Source organism: Prionailurus bengalensis, chromosome B3 (genome assembly GCF_016509475.1).
Source record: "Prionailurus bengalensis isolate Pbe53 chromosome B3, Fcat_Pben_1.1_paternal_pri, whole genome shotgun sequence".
Taxonomy (NCBI): domain Eukaryota; kingdom Metazoa; phylum Chordata; class Mammalia; order Carnivora; family Felidae; genus Prionailurus; species Prionailurus bengalensis.
In genome coordinates this window covers 67,991,253-68,009,366 of record NC_057355.1, presented here as the reverse complement: position 1 = coordinate 68,009,366, position 18,114 = coordinate 67,991,253, and the positions used below count along the sequence as shown (strand labels likewise).

At 38.7% G+C, this 18,114-nt stretch overlaps 1 long non-coding RNA gene across 1 annotated transcript; it reads right to left on the bottom strand.

Annotated features, from left to right (window-relative positions):
• Positions 1-5,954: 5,954 nt before the first annotated feature.
• LOC122467852 lies at positions 5,955-17,736 on the bottom strand. Its single transcript, XR_006293095.1, has 3 exons — positions 17,642-17,736; positions 17,229-17,337; positions 5,955-6,349 (listed from the first exon to the last, which is right to left on the bottom strand). It is a non-coding gene; the product is annotated as an uncharacterized LOC122467852 (long non-coding RNA).
• Positions 17,737-18,114: the final 378 nt, after the last annotated feature.

Here is an 18,114-nt window from a genome sequence, read left to right as displayed (position 1 = left end):
TCTAACTACAGAAAATAGTCTTGCCTCCATTCCCTGTTGCTCAAAACTTCAATTTTTTTTTTTTCGCAAAGACAGGCAACTGATTCTTCTACTTTGTTTGACCTACCAAACTCCCATTACATGTAGGCAAAAATGCAGTTGTCAAACTAGGATACAAACACAAGTGCCAGTGTGCCCAATGAACTTAGGAAGAGAGAATGATCAAAAGTACAAAGATCTTTCACAACTAACACTGGGTAGACAGATACATAATTTCTTCTAGGAAGCCAGCTAGATAGGGCACTAGATGGGCAGAACATAAGGATTCAGTTTGCTCTCCCTGTCTGTTTTCTAATTAAATTTTAGGACATGGAAAAAATATTCTAGAGTTTGGAAGAGAACAAAGTAAAAGGGTTGCAAGAGTGCAAGATTTCAAGATTCATCTCTGAAAGCTGGGTTAATATATCAAACTGGATTAGTCTGCCAAAAATATGAAAATATAAAAACATCATAAATTAGTCAGTTGTCCATGGCTATAATCTGTTTGCCTGATGCCAGATGTACTTATGATAGGAAAAACAGGTGGCTTTAAAATAGCTGGAAAATGTTAAGCACTTATATAAGATAACAGATTTTTTTTTTTTAAGTATCAAATGGGTTAGTATCTTATTAGGGTATGCAGGTTAAAAAAAGTGGCTATGATTTAACTGGGACCAATGATAAGTTTTCTCATTTTAGGATTTCAGTGTTCATTTAGGGAACTATAATACCATGTACTACAAACCCTTTATTAAATCAATGCATTCATTATGTGAAATCAAATTTTGTTCAATCACTGTATTTTGATAGACTAGACTATTGTGCACGGGTAGGAGATAATGGATTGAAGAGAGTGTCCTTGAAGGAGAAGAGCTCCAACCTCCTTTCTTTACACATTCCCAGGAGACAGTCAGTTTCTGACTCCATCAAAACTTCAGAAATCTGCCAGGGACTGTGAGCCAGCCCTATGTGGTATAACAAATCAGTGCATGAACCAGCTAACCATATAACTGGTGTGAGGAAAGAATGAAATCATTCCTGCTTAAAATTTCTCGATGTCATCTTTTAACCTATTAAGGGCAATTGGCTTAGCTAGCTTTATGGCAACTCAGCCATGTGTATGGTAAGGACTCAGTAGAAGCCATCATCAAAGTTAGTAAATCTGTTTCTGCTCTCTGCAAGCTCTACTCACTTAGCAGATCCATCTTTCTGTCTCACTGCCCAACAATTGGAGGAAGAACAGGGAGAGCCCTTGAGAGAGAGGGGAGAGAGGACAAGACCTAGTAGGCAGACGTACACATACACGACACAGATCTGGAGGAAAAATATTAAGAGGTATTTTCATAGCCTGATGTGCATAAGGAAGAGGGAAATCAAGGCTCATTTGAAAAATGCTCGTTTTCTCATAACTGCTTACAGTTTTCCTTGTGCACTGACAGGGTCTTCTAACACACCTTTGTGTTTTGGGTACTGGAATACTCATCAGGATAGACTAATTTTGACACAATCACTAAATCCTAAATTCTTCTGGCAAGAGGGCATGGTTAATAAAATCAAGGAAACAGAATAAAATTAGCCTACATATATTCTTAAAAATATTCTAGAAACAAAAATCAAATATATATTTGTGTATCCTAAAATCAAAACCTTGCTAGTTAAATATTGATCACCTAATGACAAAAAATTTCTTAAATTTCAAATCTTAGGGGCACCTGTGTTGCTCAGTTGGTTGAGTGTCTGACTCATTATTTGGGCTCAGGTCATGATCCCAGGGTCATAGGATCAAACCCTGTGTTGGGCTTTGCACTGAGCATGGAGCCTGCTTAAGATTCTCATTCTCTCTCTCTCTCTCTCTCTCTCTCTCTCCTTCTGCCCTCTTCCCTGCTCGCCCTCTCTCTAAAATGATTTTTTAAAACATTCAAATCTTAAAGACATTCTCCTCCATACAGTGTCCTGGGTTTCTTGAAATCATAATCTGGGTACATATATTGCCACAAAGATCTCTGGGAAGTGCTTTTCGGCAGGGGATAGGGGAAATTATAATGAGAAACACTCACCAGCACAAATTGTGTAAAAAGATGGTTATGCTACTTCCCGAACATTTAATAGTTATTTGCATCTATTTACACACATAAGTCACATCACTATATGGATATAAAATGTTTCTGTTAAAAGCCTGAGGATGTGAAAGGGAGAAGAGAGGAGAGAAAAAAAGAACCAGTGACTTAGGAAGAGGAGAAACGGCAGCCTCTCACCCTCCCGAAAACATTTCAAAAACCATTTTTCTCACAGGGATGACTTCACATTTTTCTACCTTGTAAAAGGAAGGGAGGTACTTCTTGACTGGAGAGGAGTTATCTTATGACCATGTCTTGAACCTCTGCATTATTTCCCCAATTTTCAACACACGAATGAAAAGAGGACAGAGATAGTGACTCCCCTTCTGAGACAGGTAGGTCTGAGTTTGGACCAGCTCCACATCCAGGTCATGGTCAACGTCACATGCACTGTGTCTTCCACCTGGAGCTCAGATGCAGTGCTGAAATGCATTGGGCTGCATGTGACTGCTTTTTTTCTGGGCACAGTGTGAGAGTGATTTATGAGGGAGGAGACAGAAATGGCTAAGACCTGCAAAACACGATGTCTTCGTACCGCCTAAGAATTCCCTGTTCACCCCTGACTAACATGGAAACAAGGGAAATCTGCAGAGTTCTCAAGAGGCTCTTAGTCAACACACTGTAGAACACACAATGCTCCCAACTTTAGCCTGGGATTAAGACCCCTTTGGAAAGAAGCACTTTTTTTCTTATGGAAGGAACATTCTTGTGGTGGGTGTTTCCCTGGGTTAGAAGGTAGGCTGATATAGTAGGTAGCAATCACCTGACTCCTTTCTTAACTAGGCCAGCATTTGTTCATTGAAGTGGCTAATACATGCAACTTTAAATCCTTTACTCAGATTTTTAGTAACTATAAAACCCAAAGAAACGTATTACATTGTTTTCCTGTCTTCTCAGTGCTAGAAAGGAGGCAGTTTTTCTATTTTCTTCCTATACTGACATTAGCACTGGGTTTTTGGCAATTTAAACTCTGTAAGAAACCCTGGAATTTCAAAGTACTGTTTTTATTCACTTATTAAGGAACAAGGCCCTTTCCATAATAAAGAGACTTAGGGCTAGACTGGGGAAGCATTGAAGGAGTTAAGTGAGGCACAGAAGAGCTCACCATGAAATGGTACAGAGGGAGACATGGCTATAGCTAGTGCTGGAGGGAATAAATGAAATAATGGATATTGGTCTGGGCGAATTGTGTCCCCCACCGCCTGCCCCAATTCCCCTTTCATATGCTGAAGTATTAACCTCCAGTACCTTAGAATTTGACTAGATTTGGAGATAGGGCCTTTAAAGAGATAATTAAGGCAAAATCGAGTCATATGGGTGGGCCTTAATCCAGTATGACTGGTGCATTTATTTATTTATTTTTTATTTAAAAAAAATTTTTTTTTTCAACGTTTATTTATTTTTGGGACAGAGAGAGACAGAGCATGAACGGGGGAGGGGCAGAGAGAGAGGGAGACACAGAATCGGAAACAGGCTCCAGGTTCCGAGCCATCAGCCCAGAGCCTGACGCGGGGCTCGAACTCACGGACCGTGAGATCGTGACCTGGCTGAAGTCGGACGCTTAACCGACTGCGCCACCCAGGCGCCCCGACTGGTGCATTTATAAAAAGAGGAGATTAGGACCCAGACAACCCAGACTGAGGGGCCATTATGTGAAGAGGTGAGAAGGTGGCCATCTGCAAGCCAAGGAGAGAGACCTCAGAAGAAACCTACCTGCTGACAACTTGATCTTGGATTCCTAGCCTCCAGAACTGTAAGAAAACAAATTTCTGCTATTTAAGGCACCAAGTCTGCAGTATTTAGAACACGGGTTTGAATTTGCTTGGTGATTTATGGAGTACTTTAACAATGCTAGTTATCATCATTATTATTAAGGGGGGTATCACGGAGGAGCTGGGAAGTGGAAGCCAGCCTGGACACCCAAAAGCAACACATGTCAATAAAAATGTATTCAATGATGACTATGTGCTTGGTATAGTAAGGTGAATAAGATAGGCTTTTTGATTCCCAGCAGATGGCAACATGATATGGCAGATAATGAAAGAGCTAGAGAAACTTAGGGAGAAGGCAATTACTTCTGCTTGTTGGGTGTGGGGAGTGGAGGTGGGGGAGAGGAGAGTTTACAATGTATTCACGAAAAGAGAGTGGCATATACAGACTCAAAAACTGAGTAAGACTTTGCCAGGCAGATGAGGTGGGGGCTGAGTAGGAAGCACATTCCAGGGCACCTACATGTGAAAGTGCTCCATGTCGCTGGGAGAAAGCCCGCGGTGAGATGGCGGGACAGAAAACACAGGTGAAGTGCTCTCAGACTTGCGGAGAAGGTTGGCATCAGCTTGTAGAGGGCCTTGAGTGCTGTGTGAAGGGATTTGGGTGCTCTCATGGAGGCAATAGTGAAGGAAGATGCATTGGTTTTATTCTCTCAACATTTCTTTACTTTCCACTCTGATCCATTTTTCTTGCATTCATTGTGAACCTTCACCCAAACTTCAAGTCCTCCTCTCTCCCTGTCTACCAGGGTTCTGTCAGCCAAATTTTTTCCTTAAAAGCCATCTTTTCTAGAGGGTTAAGTGATTTTCCACTGACACTCACCCTTGAAAGGTAAGCAGTAACCCTGATGTCCTGGACCCTGAGCAAGCTTTGCCACCAATTTGATAAATCTTATAAGGCAAGTCGTTTTTATAATTTGGTTAAGAACTGACAATAGGGTTCACTCACAGAGATCAGCCAAATGTATCGGGGTCTCAAAAAACATTGATTGACTGGGTGAGTAGAATGTGTCTAAAAGCTCATGTATACCCCATTCTTTGGCCTGGCCATTCTCCCTTTCCCTCTCTCTTTTTTTGTATCTGAATTAAAATAACACCTACCAATTATGGAACATAGCCAAACAGTTAAAGACAAGTTATGAGATTAATTGGAAATGCATGCCATTCCTTGGAGAAATTTCAAGAGTATCCTTTATTGATTCATGCTTATATATCGCAGGGAAAAAAGAAAAATCACATTCACTCTTTATTCCAAGTAGACCTCATCATATATACTCAAATAGCTGTCCAGAACCTTTTGACTATGGTGGGGAAGCTGAAGGACACTGCAGAATATGCATCGGAACAATTAGATGGTGGAAGAATGGCCTAATGTGTAAAAAGGCAGAAATAGTCTTTCATCACCATGTTTTCTGTTCCTACATACCAACTTGTAAATTGGAAGTAAATATACATGCCTCTGATCTCTAGCTCTATCTTTAGGACACTAATAAAAAGCTTCCATTTTGATCAAGAGTTAGTTTTTAAGTTCTCAGAGTTCACTCTTGTAAAAGAGTTTTAAACATTTGTTATCTAATTTTAATTATGGAAAGACAATTCTTAGAGAAGGAGGATAAATGAAGTGATTAACAATAAGAGCTCTGGTGTCAGATGACCCTGGATCAAATGCTGTTTCTTTAGTTTGTAATGACCTGTCTGAGTCATTTGAGCCTCTTTGTAACTTTGAGGATCACTGTGAGGATTGAATGAGATGGTCTGGGTGAAATGGGTGTTTAGCACAATGGTGGATAAATATAACAACCTGCTATATAGAAAAGAGCTTTCTCTGCTAAATGTGGGGCCCTAAAAGTGAGTTGATAAGGGAAGCCATACAGAATGTCAGATACCATTCTCATCTACAGCTACAATTTCTCTGGTCGGCGGACAAGAAATGATGGTGCTGACATAATTGGTAAACCACAACCAGAAAAATCAGTCCATTTACATTTCAAGTAGCTCAGAAGGATCTGACTTACATAGCTGTAGCAGGGAGCTAACAGTTCAAGGGAGTTTGTGTTAATAGGAAGTATTTTTGAACCCTTGAAGCAAAACACATGTTTATACCTAGATAGAAAAGTTTACTTTGGGTCTTATTGCCTAACTGTGAACTTTGGTATTAAAATCTTTAGGCCAGCTTTGCACCGGTAAGATAAAGACATTTCAGAATAGTGCTGAGGTCTATGGCCATACCACCCTGAATGTGCCCGATCTCATCAGAATGGTGCAGAGGACAGTTAGTGTAAAAGCTTACTCCTCACGCTGAGTGGTAGAATCTTTGTTTGGCGGTCTAGGTGCTAAGCCAGCATCCTACCTGGATAATTTCTCCTCAGGGTAAATGGATCACAGGGGCCAGAACCAGTGTGGGTAACATCTTATCCATCTCTGCTTACAGCAATGTCTTGAACTCTAAAATGCAAAAACGGAAAAATGATGCATTTTCACTGTTGACCTTGTACACAGCAGGTGCACGATCAATAGCTGTTGAATACATTTATCTACCACTGCAAAGTCAGTTTCTTGGGGGTAGGATAGGAATAAAGACTCTCGTATCTTGTACAGGTCTGACAGCCAGCAAGCATCCATTGTTTCTGGTTCTGTGGTATGTTTTGCCTGAGGAGTTCTCCATTATCATACCAAATGGAACTAATGTTAAAATATTAGGTCTCTAACTTTTCTGGTTTGTAATCTTAGCAGAAATTCTACTTGTAATATGATTGAAATGAAAATGCCTTTCCTCAGACCTGGAAGTGATGTTCGGGTTAAAGTTATTTAAAATACAACAGGAAAGCAACCCTAAAGAAATATTTAAGACAAAATCTAATGATGATAAAAATCAGCATTGTTATTTGCTGTTAATTTGATAATGTTAATATAGACACGAAGCATGGGATACTGTATGTTATAAATATGGAATTAGAAAAAATATTAAGTATATGTTTTGATTAAGTAATACAAGCACAAGAAGAAAACAAAAATATTTTCAAGTATCATTCAACTTGTAAGTACAATAAAAATTTCTCATATGGGAGAATTTCTTCTCTAAACTAAGAAATCCTCTTGTAACTGAAACTGTCATGAAGTTACCACATTAGACTAATGACCTTTAGTTATAATTGGATAATTGAATTTTAAATTGTCAAGAAAACGGAACTAAAATTCATAAAACTTGCCAAGAGAATAACTCTTTGATACACATTTGACAATCTGAAAAATACCACAGCTCAAGAAAAAAAATGAACCTGCTCTTACATTATCCAAGGGCAAAGCACTTGAATATTCCTTTTAAAAGCCTTTCCCCCCCAAGATCTCAGGATTAAAAAATAGCTCAGCCACTTTTGTTGAATTTGTGGTGCATTTGCTTTAAGTCTCCTTTAGAGTAACATTTTATTAGTTAGGATTGTTACATGAATCCTGTACTTAATATAGGGATCATTTATAGCTAACTTCTTATTGTAATGACATTTCATGATATACTGACAATGATACCCAGTCTCTAATTATTAATTAGGAGTACAGAAGAAATAAGCAAATTATTTAACTGGACAGAAAGTGTAATGCATAGGAATTAAATATTTGGAGTGTTTGTGGATTAAGAAGACTATCCATTCCTGAATTTCTTCCACACTGAAAATTGTTGACACTAGAGGCAAGTATTGACAGAAGTAGGGCTGATCAATATTGAACCTTAAGGGTCAAAGGACTTCATGTTTAGTGTAATAAGCAACTTAGTTTAGGTATTACAGTGTTTCGGTAAAGTAACAATTATTAAGGGTCAGGCAAGGTTTCTTTTATAAACTCTAATTTGGGGACGCTTGCATAGTTCCAGAGTCTCCAAAGGCATGAGATAGTATGATTGAAGCAAGACGATGGCTTGTGCGTCATTACACTCAAAGTTGAGGAATTAGATTATCTCCACTCTCCACATTCAAATCCTATCTTTTCTCACCATCCCCATAGAACGTTTATGAAATCTCTAAACCTAGAAGCTTTAGACGAGAGGTAAATCTCTTTTAAGTTTTAAATGGAATCTTTACTTTTTTGAAAATTATCTAGCACATTCAAGTAGGCTACGAATTACAAATACTACCAAAGGGAGCTCTGTATCTATTCAGCCAGATATGGTTCAATGAAATCTCAGAAACAACCTCTACACTTTGCACTTAGTTGTGTGTGGAACATTAGTACCACATGGAAATCATTATGCTTCACTCAAACATACTCGATCATATTGGCCTACTGAATTGTTAAGGTTTGGTTTTCCAGCAAATCTGACTTTTAATGTAACTAAGAAATAGTTTTTAAGTATTTATTTCAAAATTTGTGTTGGACACATTAGGATTGAACTTGGGAAAAGGCAAACAATAAAGTAAATATATGCCAATTTTTTAATAATAACAAAACGATGATGAAATAAAAAGATAATTACATAGAAATAAATCCCTTATTATTTTCTTAAGTTAATGTAAAACTTTAAAACTAACATGAAAAACTTTAAGATTATGGGCTTGAGAGAAAGGATGGCTATCTGAACAGAGAAGAGGAGCTGAGTGCTAACTCAAGTACTTTCTCCCTCTTGAGCCCCATATAAACACAATTCTGAATCTTCAAGTCCTTCCTGGGCAGACACTAAGTGCTCTGCCCTCTGTGACCTTTCTTCTAGAATTTAGAATGTATAGATACATTCAAACAACAGAAGTGGGCATTGATCAGTCAAGGAAGAAGCCGTGCACTTTCAGTTTCCATTACATTAAACAAAATACTCATTAGTGCTTGGCATTTTCCCAAGCAGACACAATCTAGGTGTCCACTGAGGCCTCATTGTGCAGTTAAGAAGTTTAAAAAGACCTTCTAGACATCAGCTAGGGACAATTAAGGGATGGGTAAAACTACTCCAGGGTAAGAAGGCTGAAATTACTGGAAACAAACACACATAGAATATCAACTACAAATAGACAAACTATCTTTACCTTTAAGATCAGTGAGATATTTAAGGAGAGAAAAACTAAAGATACTTTTGCTTAATAATCATTATCCTCCTTAATGAAACCACAAGACACTACGGGAGTATTCAGTTATACTAAAACAAAACCATGTCTAGATACGTGGTAGAAAAAGCATAATCTCATGGAAATCTGTCATCACAACATAATTATTCTTACCGTTTACCCAACAAGGAAACTAAGTGCTACTATTATTAAGAGGTCATAATAATGTAAGTTAGCTCTGAAATCCATATCCATTAAAACTGTTGAAACATGTTTTATTGTTAAACATCACTCCCAGATCCAAGACAGCTTCTAGAAAATATTAGAGAGCAACTACTTACATGCAGGTCAGGCTGACAAACTGTTTTCCCAAGTGTTTCCTTCCCTTCTGCCTTGCTCTCTTCCATCCATCCATCCATCCATCCATCCATCCATCCATCCATCCATCCTTTCATACAACAAATATTTATTAAATACTGTCTGTGAGGCACTGTGTCAAGTTCAGGGGCTACAATAGTGAGCCAGTCCAACAAGGCTTAGTTATACATGAAGTTACAGGCTAGCATATAATGCAAAAGATTTGATATGATCTCTGTTGCTGTCGGTATTAAAGCAACTGTATTTGAGAAATCTTCATGCAAGACCATTAAAATGAGTTAAGTTTCAAAAATCATTCACATTACCTGTTTCTCACCCTCTGGGTATGGGAATGGGAAGCAAAGCTTTTCATGACAAAATTTCTCTTATTTTAAGGAGACATTTATCTTTCCACTTAGACTGATGCAATCTAATTTACCAGCAAATTGTAGGAACAAATTTCAATTATGAACTCTTTCTCAAAAGGATGCCTTGTTATCTATTCACAAGGAATGTATGAAAGAATAAGAAAAAAGAAAGACCATAAGCTTAATATGGAACATGAAAACCTCTTTGAGTTTGCTACAATATACTCTCCATGCTTCTTAACTCAAAGACACCATTCTATCAGTATTAACACAGATCTTTAAATCCCAGAGCTAATAATGCTTCCCAGTTACATACAGCTGGATGCATCTGACAAGCAGCATGTAGTAGGAACCTCACAGGGGATAAGGTTCCTAACAGTCAACTAAGAGTTCAAATCCCAAAAGAGGTGCCCCTGGTGTGCAGAGCACTTAACCCTTCGACCAGTACCAACATGACTATTCACAAATTATTGATGTCCCTAAATCCCTGGCAGATTGCAGACAGTTCTCGTATCCATCGAAGCCCAAGCATATGGTCACTAATGGGATGGATTAAAAAAAACACATACACACGTTCAGTCTTTGCTACATGAATATAAAGCCACTGAAATGCTAGAAGGTGATTGAACTGGATGGAACACTGTTAAATACATGCTTAGCCTCATGTTATGGATCATTTCCATTGACATCTATCTGCGTCCTTGGTACAGTTTAATTAAAGCTGTCTGGAACAAGTCTGCCCTCTAAATGATCGTCAGTGCAATGAAAAGGTGAAACATGAGGAGGCTTGAGGCCTTTTTTTTTTTTTTGTAAAGCATTCAAATGGCTGTCTCTGTGGTTACGAACAGCAGTGGGGGAGAAATTCATTTTCAAAATTAGCCAGACATTAGACTTTTTTTGCAGGAGAAAGTGGGGCTCCTTTTGATGTCATCTTGGAGTACCAGAAGCTGAGTTAGGTCATGCCAAATCTTAAGAACTCAAACTGGGCCATGTTCTGGTCTAAAATAGATACACTGTTTTTGGCCCTAAAGCAGTAAATTCTAGAGCACGCTTGCATTTGTAATTTATTTGGCAAAATAGAATGCCCCGGTGGAACAGTTTTGTCTGAAATAGTCCCTTTCATAAGGCGATTGTGCACCTAGAAGGTAGGAACGTCATCTATTTAATTTGGTTTTAGAGCATATAGAATACTATCATAGCAAGGAAATAGTTTCAAACAATTAAGGTATTTATTGAATACCCTTTATATTTCCACCACTGTTACAGAGCCAGAGAAACAAAATAAACAAAATATGGATTCAGGGTATAAGAAATGTGGGACGTAGTTTAGAGGCTGAATCTTAAATTAACTAATTATACCTACTTCTTATGGCACTTCCTCCTCTTTAATATGATTTTATTTAAAGAGCTATAAATTAAATTATACATGCCCTTTAATACCAAAATTAATTGTGCTTTATAAAAGGGCCCAAAGGACTGTGCCATGTTTAAAATTTTCATTCATTGGTTCCTCCACACAAATCCATCAGTCATGGGCTTATCCTTTTCATTTAATATTTATTTGGTATCTACTTCATATAGGATGTTGAGTTATACCCCATGTCTTACCCCCACTCCCAAATGCTTGTCTCTATCCATTCTACCATGTTCATCCAGACTGGTGAAAGGCAATAGTAGCACTAAACAGAAAAGCACTCCTAAATTTAGTTAGGGTGCTATTCAAGAGTGCAGACTATCTTAGCTTTGATAGAAATTAGTCAGACCTATAATATATTATTTTCAACAAATAAGTTATAAGTGAAAGCCAATTAATTGGGGCAACAGGTATTGAGTGCTTACTGTGCACTGACATTGTGCTGGGAACTCCAAGGACCAGGAAACAGCAGAAGCATCCTCAACAGACTACAAACTGGGAAGATGCACACATTGGAAGTCACCAAGGAATGATGGAGTTGGAGGACCAAACACTAGAGTGATATTGGAAGGCTTTCTGAGGAAGACAGAGCTTGAGCTGGCTTTGAAGAATGAGGCCAGATGTCCGAGCCTAAAGCACAGTGGCAGGAACATGGAGGGTGGAAGATGAGGTAGGAAATTATCCTGCCTTGAGTGGATGCTTTGTGTTGAAGAGTGTATCTCTTGGGGTCTGATCGGGAGACTAGAAACCACTTTAGGTATTTAACATAGAAAAAATTTAAAACTAGGAACTGATTTTACAGGTGATGACCTGAGATGACCAACAGGAGACAGTGTGGCAATGAAATATTGGCAACTTCAGGTAACTGCCAATAACACTTGGGTTGAAAGAACAAGGGAGAAGGTAGGGTCTCGGGAGCTCAGAGACCAGGACCACCCAGTGGAGGATGGAACTAGAGAAGGCGTGGCCAGTGGGTGCTAGAACAATGGAGAAATACAAATGCAGTTAGTGCTAGAGATCTACATGAAGCTGAGAGAGAGGAGAACTCTTGAAACCTGGCTTCTTTCTGCCTGCCTCTCCTCCCCCATCACCTGGCAGTATCTCCCATGGGCTAAGTCCAGACAGAAGCTGACAAGAAGCCTAGGGAAAAAAAATTCTCTGCAGGAGTCAATCTGTATAATACAGAACAGAGTAGGTGAAGGAAGGAATATTTATAAGAGAAAACCAGCTAATATCAGCAAAGAGACTAATACAAAATAATGTTAGATTCTTATTATATAATAGGTTTTTAAAACCTAAGGAGAGGAGTTTAAACCAAACAGGCAAGAGATAGTCATTTGAGGTTTTGGGGAAGGAAAGAGACATAATGAAATTGGTATTTTAGGAATATCTGGCCAGAGTTTGGAAAAAGATTTGAGGCAAAGAAACAAGTTAGGAGGTAGGAGATTAAAGGTGGCCACAAACTCTTTGACATTCCTCTCCTTGAGAGGTGGGGTATATTTCTTTTCCCCTTGGATCTGGGCTGGCCTATAGATGAATTGATGCTGTACCAGTTCTGGGACTAGCCTTTAAGAAAAGACTGGCAGACTGGTACCTTGGAACCCTGAATTGCAATGTAAGAAGTTCAACCACCCTACCGAAGTGGCCATGCAGAGAGGTCCTGACACCACTGAGCCCTCCAGACAAGCCAGCTGCCAGTTAAATTCCAATGAGTGACTCTAATTAGTGCCACACGAAGCAGAACAATTGCTCAGTTGAGACTTGCCCAAGTTTTTGATCTGCAGAATCATGAGATATAATACAATGGTGGTTGTTTTAAGTCATTATGTTTTGGAGTATTGTGTTATGCAGTAATATGTAACTAGAATGCAGGGTATCCAAGAATGTGAACATATCATGTTGTGTCCCCAAATAGTAGGAACTGTGAGGAGGCCCCATTTTTGGGGGGAAATGGTCCTAAGTTCTCTTTTGTGTTTATAACAGGTAGACAATTTTTTTGTAAACCTGTAAAGGGCCAGATAGTAAATACCTTTTGCTTTGTGGGCTATATGGTCTCTGCTGCTACTATTCAACGGCATCATTGTAGGGCAAAAAAGGTCATAGACAATACGTGTAGGTGAGTTTCAATAAAACTTTATTTACAAAAAAACCAAGCAGCTGGCCCAGAATTGGTTGTGGATCATAGACTGCTTGCTCCTGGTGTATAATGCTTCAGATATTAAGGAAAATTTAACTAGAGATATGCTATATGTGGATGACACACAGGAATTGAGACTTAGATTAGAGAATAAATATTCTGAAGAGGGCCTAGGATACGGCTATTGTATCTTTTTAAAGTTGCTTCTACTTCATCATTTCTTTTAAATGACAGTAGGATAGTTGGTAAATATATTAGTGGGCTGAAGAATTATTTGAATTTATAAGGTGGGGCCCTTGAACCAGACGATTTATAATCTGGAGACAAACAGAGGACAAAATCAAACAGATTTTCAGATTATGAATAGTAGTCCTGGGTCCACCGCCAATGGTTTTCAAATTTATATAATTTCAACCCAATGTATTTTATGAGTAAATTGGACTATTCTAGAGCCATTTTTCTAAGTGTGACTAACATCCATCTAATTTTTAATTTATATCATATTTATGATTTATTTGAACAATTATGAGTTTGGCAATATTTCTTGTTTGTATTTGAAAAGCACTTATAACATTAATCTCAAAGTATTTATACCCCAAACTATCCTGAAAAGTCAATGGTTATTTTCCATAATTTATGATATATTGGAGGTATTTTATCATGCTATTTACTGTTATGTCATAGGAAAAAAAGTGTGACCTTTGAAGAAATAAAACAAGCAGCAGCTTCTTAGTTCTCCTTCATATCTGTTAAGTTTATGGATATTTATTTTAGGCTTTATAAAAATTCTATCAGGCAGCTAAACAATTTAGAGTCACACAGCATGTAAATTCTATTAAACAAGGGCTTTTTACCCTTTCACCTCTTGCCCTACATGTGCTTGGTACAGTGGTACCGCTATTCAGAACAAACACTAATAGTCTGCTGGAAATCCTTAATATAACAAATGCAGGTACGCTAGAGGATACTAGTGAATATTCAGAAGTGTTTTTTATCCATTTAAGGCAGAGAATGGCTTGAGCAATTCTGTTTTTGGCCTCAAAAAGAGCAACCTGGTTAAGAGGTGAAGCTTTCTTGGAGTTTCTGCATTTGATAAAGTACAGACCTTGCAGTGTTCCCTCATAGACCTGTGACCTCACGCCCTGGCCTCTTAACTTTTTTTGCCCATGAAGGTAGAATGATTAGTCAGTTCCTTTTATTAGATATGTTAGCAGTTTCTGCTAAAAAGATGATTTTTTTTTAAACTTTACTTATTTTGAGAGAGAGAGTGAGTGAGTGTGGGGGAGGGGCAGAGAGCGAAAGAGAGAGGATCCCAAGCACTGACAGTGCAGAGCCCTGTGTGGGGCTCGAAATCACAAACTGTGAGATCATGACCTGAGCTGAAGTCAAGAGTCAGACGCTCTACTGACTGAGTCACCCTGGTGCCCCAAAAGATGATTTCAATAACATTAAATTGCAAAGAATTATGAGGCAAGGCTTGCCCCTAGATACTAAGACAAACCCAGTTTAAGCTGATGACACAGCTCCCATGAAGGGCCATCTGTTTAGCCCTAACAGCATTTTCTTTGTTTCACTTTTGTGGCTTGGCGTCAAACTCTGTCTGGGACACCTGCTCCATGTGAAATGAGACTGGCGGGTCTCAGTCCATTTGTGGCTGGCTGAAATTTCCCATCTTCCTCTCCAGGAAAATGGTCCATAAGGAAATCAAGTGAAAAGAGTTAGACGTCACACATGGCTTCACGTATAGGTGTACTGAAGGCCTAGATAATCTTCCTGTGTGAAAAGTACAATATAAATTCAACACTGGTTCATTGGTTCATCTACTTTGCCTCACAGTAGCTCTCTAACACCTGAGGTCTCCTGTATCCCGAAGATGATGCAACTTTAGGGACATCTTTTTACTATTAAGCCATGGCATAATTTGAGCTGAGATTGTAACGTGGCTTGAAATTGGCTGTGATTTGCTGCTTCATTTAAACAGGGATGGTGTATGAAAGTAGCATAAGAGGTACATGTTCTGTGCTTTTTACATTATGTAAATAGATCCGAAGTCTCCATAAATAACAATTAAAGAATATTCATAGGCTAAGAGTAAACAGATTAGATGCCTTCAGACCATACATTACCCAAGAGAGAAAGTAGAACACTGTAATTTATTATAACCCAAGGCAATATTACCTTAAAATGGTATGAATTTTGATTTCAAAAGTCAATAAGGTCTTTTCCATATAAATTTGAAGCCACCAAAAATGGCACTAAACTTACTAAATACACAATTAGTTTCTTGTTACAGATAATTTCTATTGATCCAAATCTGGTTTGTCAGCATGGATTAATCAAAATCGTCAGGGATTGAGATCTGGATGGCTCAAGGGATCAGTTCCTGGGCTATGAGCCTTTCCCCCTCAGGTCACTATTTCCAATACTTACAGGAGTTTTGAGAGGCCTATCTGACAGCTGGTGTGAAACAAACCAGTCCTTTCAACTAAATCTCTTGCATAGATTCATTGTCCCTTATGTTCAAAGACGTTATCACTTACAGTCTGAGGGTATAAGTAAGGGAAAAGTTACTACATTATCAGCAGTCCTAGTTATTATTCATAGATGAGTCCATATTTATGATCTCCTATGGTAAGCAATACTAATTGCTGTCTTCAAGGCCTGCTGTATCCAGTTATAGAATATTTATCTCTGTATGACATTTCCCTGCAAACCTAACCAGTTGATCTCTGATTGGTTGTCCCAAACTATTACATATATATATATTTTGTAGAATAAACTGTAGAAATGTTTCTTTTCTAGAGATTATATATATATGTATCTCCTTTCTTTGTTTGCCTTTCAGGTCTTTTCTGTAGTGCAGGTTATAACATTCTTTTATTGCATAAAAACTCCAGGTCCAGGCCGGCTTCCCTGAAGAAATACTGTTCCCTACAGCTCTTGTGTTAGATGATTATCCTTCACCTGCTCATAGTCTTTAGGAAGCTTTTCATCTCAACCTGGGCATCCATAGTGATATGCTGGCTAGTACAGATGCCCTGATCTTTGGCCACCTGATCTTATTATTAGGTCTAGGAAACCCTTTGGAGATCCTCTTTGTTGCAGCCCTCAGTCTATCAGAAGCTCCTGACAGCTTTCTTTATTCAAGATGAGTCAGGCAACCTTGTTATTAAGATTTTCCTAGTTATAGGGGTGCCTGGGTGGCTCAGTCAGTTAAGCATCTGACTTCGGCTCAGGTCATGATCTCGCAGTTTGTGAGTTCGAGCCCCGCATCGGGCTCTGTGCTGACAGCTCAAAGCCTGGAGCCTGCTTTGGATTCTGTGTCTCCCTCTGCCCCTCCCCTGCTCACGCTCTGACTCTCTCTGCCTTTCAATAATAAATAAGTAAATGTTAAAAAAAATTTTGAAAAAAGATTTTCCTAGTTGTAGTCCCACAGATTTTGTTGCCAGGGGCCAAACACCCTGTTTCTGTTCTGTCTGGGTAGAAAAATTGACAGACTTTGATTACAAAGATACTTGGCATTTTTGGTTAGAAGAGAAAGAACTTTGGCTACTTGGGATTAAAAAAAGGGGTTTTAGCTATCCTTGATCTTTTATAAAGTTTTGCCTTTTCTTTACTAGAGCATTTTCAATTTCTGTTTTTTCTACAAAACTATGCATCTAGGAAGCCCAAACACAGTGACTAGTATCTGTGCTATACTATGAACTCAAGTTCATGGTTCTTAATGATATAAAGAATGGGAAGTATCTAGTGCTTTCCGAGGTATTCTCAGAGGGAGCTCATGGTACTCTTTGGCTATTGTGGAGGAAACAGTGTGGTTCTCTACTACTGGGCCATGTCCATGCAATGAAGCCAGCTTGGTGGAATGTCCTGATGATGGAAATCACCTGTTAGGGAGTGGCCAAGGGAACTGGTAGTTTTGTTACTAGTTATCTATATGTCTATGGCTACTTAATTTCAAGTCTCATTACTGTGGAGTTGGAAGTGGAGGTGTAGGAGGGTCTGATTAAACCAAGCAATGTACCTTCATGGATTCCAGATGTCAGGGAAGTAGCCCAAGAGAGTTACCATCCATTTCCGGATTGCTGACGTGAGTGGCTCCAAATTGATCTGAGCGCTCCTGGCTCATAAAGCTCTAGGTGTGGAAGGAAGAAAGAAGAGCCTCTGATTTCAAGTAAATGGATGGAGATGATCTGGCTAAGTTAGCTTTCCTTCTTAGTCCAGGGAAGGGGAAGAAGTCACTTTTGTAAAACTTCTTAGTTGAAGATGAAGCTATTCTGGATTCTTCCTTAGAGGATCTACTATTCTCCTGGGGATAGGCTGCCCACAAGTTAAGTGAAAACATAGCATTCCTTGGACTTTATTTTTTCCCCAGTGCTGTCACAGTACTTCGTATACATTTCAGTTAAAATTTCATATTGAACTGTAGTTGTTTACCTGGTTTTCCTTTCCAGTGGATAATGAAAGCAGTAACCACGTGTTATTTGTCTTTTTATCCTCAGACCATGGATAGACTCTGGCGCATTACCTGCACAAAACAAATGTATGACAAATGAGTGAACAGTAGAAACCAGAGGAAAACCAGGTCTGCTACACTTCCTTGTAATCCTACTCTTTCCCTTTGGTGATAGTGACCTAGAGATTGAATCATTCCATGTTGGTATAGTATAGTTGGTAAGCACATGAATGCCATGTGCTTCATTTGAATCATGATTCTGATACTTTTTAGCTATGTGATTTTGAGTAAGCCTTAAGTGTCTTCCTCTATAGAATTAGAATAATACTTATTTCTTTTTAAAAAATTTTAAAAATGTTTTTATTTATTTTTGATAGATAGACAGACATAGCATGAACTGGGGAGGGGCAAAGAGAGAGGGAGACACAGAATCTGCCACAGGCTCCAGGCTCTG